At 41.7% G+C, this 3,670-nt stretch overlaps 1 pseudogene; it reads left to right on the top strand.

Annotated features, from left to right (window-relative positions):
- The first annotated feature begins 1,192 nt into the window (after positions 1 to 1,192).
- Positions 1,193 to 3,194, top strand: LOC128066027 (spermatid perinuclear RNA-binding protein-like; annotated as a pseudogene).
- Positions 3,195 to 3,670: the final 476 nt, after the last annotated feature.

Genomic DNA, 3,670 nt, shown 5'->3' with positions numbered 1-3,670 from the left:
TTAAGATGCTTTTTCTGAGACTTTTAAATTAGACTGTTCTTTCTAATATATACATGAGGTTTAAGCATTATTTCCCCCTAGAAAGGCCTCTTATTCAGTCTATGCAGTTATCTTTTTCCACTGACACACTGTTATTATCTTCCCAGCATCTATTTTCTGAAATTACGTTTATTGCTCCTTGGAAGAAAAGCAACACCAAACGTAGATAGCATATTAAAAAGATGAGGCATTACTTTGCCTACAAAGGTCTGTATAGTCAAAGCTATGGTTTTTCCAGTAGTCATGTATGATTGTGAGAGCGGGCAACAAAAAAGGCTGAGTGCCAAAGAATTGATGCCTTTGAACTGTGGTGCTGGAGAAGACTCTTGAGAGTCCCTTGGACAGCAAGGAGATCAGACCAGTCAATGTTAAAGAAAATCCACCCTGAATATTCATTGGAAGGACTGAAGCTGAAGCTGAATCTCCAAGACTTAGGTCACTTGATGGAAAGAGTTGAGTCATTGGAAAATACCCTGATGCTGGGAAAGACTGAGGCAGGAGGAGAAAGGGATGACTGAGGATGAGATGGTTTTATGGTATCACTGGCTCAGTGGACATGAGTTTAAGCAAGCTCAAGAAGATGGTGAAGGAAAGGGAAGCATGGTGTGCTGTCCATGGGGTTCCAACGAGACAGACACAACTGTGTGACTGAACAATATATATTTGTTGTCCCTTTACCTTCTTAAGTATAAAATAAAAATAAATTTAGAGAAGCAACTTTCTCTTGTTTACCAATGTATGTCAATAATCTAGAATATGTATGACATAGACACTGCTAAAAAATTGTTCTTTTGTTCAATCATATAAATGCTAACCTTAAGCAAGGTACAAACAAAAAAGTAAAAGGGAGACTGGAGCCTCGAGAGACACCAGGGCAGCAGCCGCCGCCCCCTGGCGGGGCTGAAGAGCCGATAAAGCAGGCTGACGAGGAGGCGGCAGCGGTGGAGCGGGAGCAGGGACCTGGCGAGGGCAGAGAGCGGCAGTGTGGTGTACTCTAGAGAACAAGCCTTCAGATATCTTTGCCATATTGACTCTGAGCCATCAGGGGACTCAGGCTTATGCGGAGGTACTGTTACACAAAGCAGTGTCTAGTGAAGACAACAAGAAAGAGGGGAAAGGATTGGAAGAAGCAGCTAAACTACTATAGAAAACCATGAGATCTATCAGATCTTTTGCCAATGATGATCGCCATGTTATGGTGAAACATTTGACAATTTATCCATCTCCAGAGGAACTTGAAGCTGTTCAGAATATGGTGTCTACTGTTGAGTGTGCTCTTAAACATGTCTCAGATTGGCTGGATGAAACAAATAAAGGTACAAAAGCAGAGGGTGAGGCAGAAGTAAAGAAGGAAGAGGCCGTAGATACCTATTCCAAGGATCAAGGTGGTCGGACATTGTGTGGTGTAATGAGGATTGGCCTGGTTGCCAAAGGCTTGCTGATTAAAGATGATATGGACTTGGAGCTGGTTTTAATGTGCAAAGACAAACCCACAGAGACCCTGTTAAGTACAGTCAAAGATAATCTTCCTTTTCAGATTCAGAAACTCACAAAAGAGAAATATCAAGTGAAACAATGTGTAGATGAGGCATCTATTATAATTTGGAAAGAAAAGAACCCACACTAACTTTGAAGGTGATTCCCCTCTAATTATAGACAAATTGGAGAAGGACGGAGAAAACGTTGCGATGAAATATCCTCCAGACTTATTGGACAGGCAGAAATGCCTGAATGTTTGGTGTCTCTTCGACATGCCAAATGGTTTCAGGCAAGGGCAAATGGATTAAAGTCATGTGTAATTGTCCTCCACATTCTCTGTGATTTGTGCAACAGAGTCCCCACATGGGCACCATTAAAAGGATGGCCACTAGAGCTTATATGTGAAAAGTCTATAGGTACTTGTAACAGACCGTTGGGTGCTGGGGAGGCCTTGAGATGAGTAATGGAGTGTTTGGCATCTGGAATTCTACTTTCTGGGGGTCCCGGTCTTCATGATCCTTGTGAGCAAGATCCAACAAATGCTCTGAGCTATATGACCATCCAGCAAAAAGAAGATATTACCCACAGTGCACAGCATGCACTCAGACTATCAGCCTTTGTTCAGATTTATAAAGTGCTGGAGATGGAGCCCCTTCCATCTAGTAAGCCTTTTCAGAAATATTCCTGGTCAGGTACTGATAAAGAAGGTGCTGGGTCTTCAGCTCTGAAGAGGCCATTTGAAGATGGATTAGGGGATGATAAAGATCCCAATAAGAAGATGAAATGAAACTTAAGGAAAATTCTGGACAGTAAAGCGATAGACCTTATGAATGCACTAATGAGGCTGAATCAGATCAGGCCTGGGCTTCAGTATAAGCTCTTATCTCAGTCTGGCCCTGTCCATGCCCCAGTCTTCACAATGTCTGTAGATGTGGATGGTACAACATATGAAGCCTCAGGACCATCCAAGAAAACAGCAAAGCTTCACATAGCAGTGAAGGTAATGGGACACCCAATGGACTTTGATGCAGATATTGAATGTATGAGTTCTGATGAAAAGTCAGATAACGAAGGCAAAAATGAAACACTGTCTTCAAACTCAAGCAATAATACTGGAAATTCTACAACTGAAATCTCCAGTACCTTAGAGGTAAGAACTCAGGGCCCTAACCTCACAGCAAGTGGCAAAAATCCTGTAATGGAGCTCAATGAAAAAAGAAGAGGTCTCAAGTATGAACTCATCTCGGAGACTGGTGGAAGCCACGACAAACGCTTTGTGATGGAGGTAGAAGTGGATGGACAAAAATTCAGAGGTGCAGGTCCAAATAAGAAAGTGGCAAAGCAAGCGCAGCTTTAGCTGCCCTGGAGAAGCTGTTTTCTAGACCCAATGCAGCAAATAATAAGAAAAAGAAGATTATCCCTCAGGCAAAGGGTGTTGTGAATACAGCTGTGTCCGCAGCAGTCCAAGCTGTTCAGGGCAGAGGAAGAGGAACTCTAACAAGGGGGGGCTTTTGTTGGGGCCACAGCTGCTCCTGGCTACATACATGGCTCTAGGCTACGAAACACCCTATGGTTACAGCACAGCTGCCCATGCCTATGGTTTACCCAAGAGAATGGTTCTGTTACCCGTTATGAAATTCCCAACATATCCCGTTCCCCCCTACTCATTCTGTTAGCAAATGACAGAAGCTAATTCCTATTCCGACAACAACCCAGTACATACAGACTGTTAGCGAAAAAGCCTTTTTATCCTGCTTTCTTTGAACACATACTTGATCAAAATTATTTGTAAAGAACATCTTTTCCTACTTTTTGATTTTAACAAATGAAAATTTAGTTCTCTAAAACTAGAAAACAAACAAAAAAGAAACTAGTTCTGTGAAACGGTACCTCATTTCTGGAAGATAACTTATACCAGCCCTTCTGTTCTGGGGAAATAAGTCTAGCAGTTCAAAGTTTAAGTTTTAAGAGGAATATCAGTTCATGTAAAATTAAATTTGTGAAGGATGTATAGAGTCTCAAACACTGATCACAAATAAACTGCTTTGTTGTAACACAGAAAAAGAAAAGGAAAAGTAGGTGTTTTCAGTTAAGTTAGATAAAGATCATCTTGTTTCTTCTTGAAAATGCTTGGGTAGTCCATACCTTTCAT

Source organism: Budorcas taxicolor, chromosome 20 (genome assembly GCF_023091745.1).
Source record: "Budorcas taxicolor isolate Tak-1 chromosome 20, Takin1.1, whole genome shotgun sequence".
Lineage (NCBI taxonomy): Eukaryota > Metazoa > Chordata > Mammalia > Artiodactyla > Bovidae > Budorcas > Budorcas taxicolor.
The sequence above is the reverse complement of the archived record's forward strand: the minus strand, read 5'-3'. Positions and strand labels throughout refer to the sequence as shown.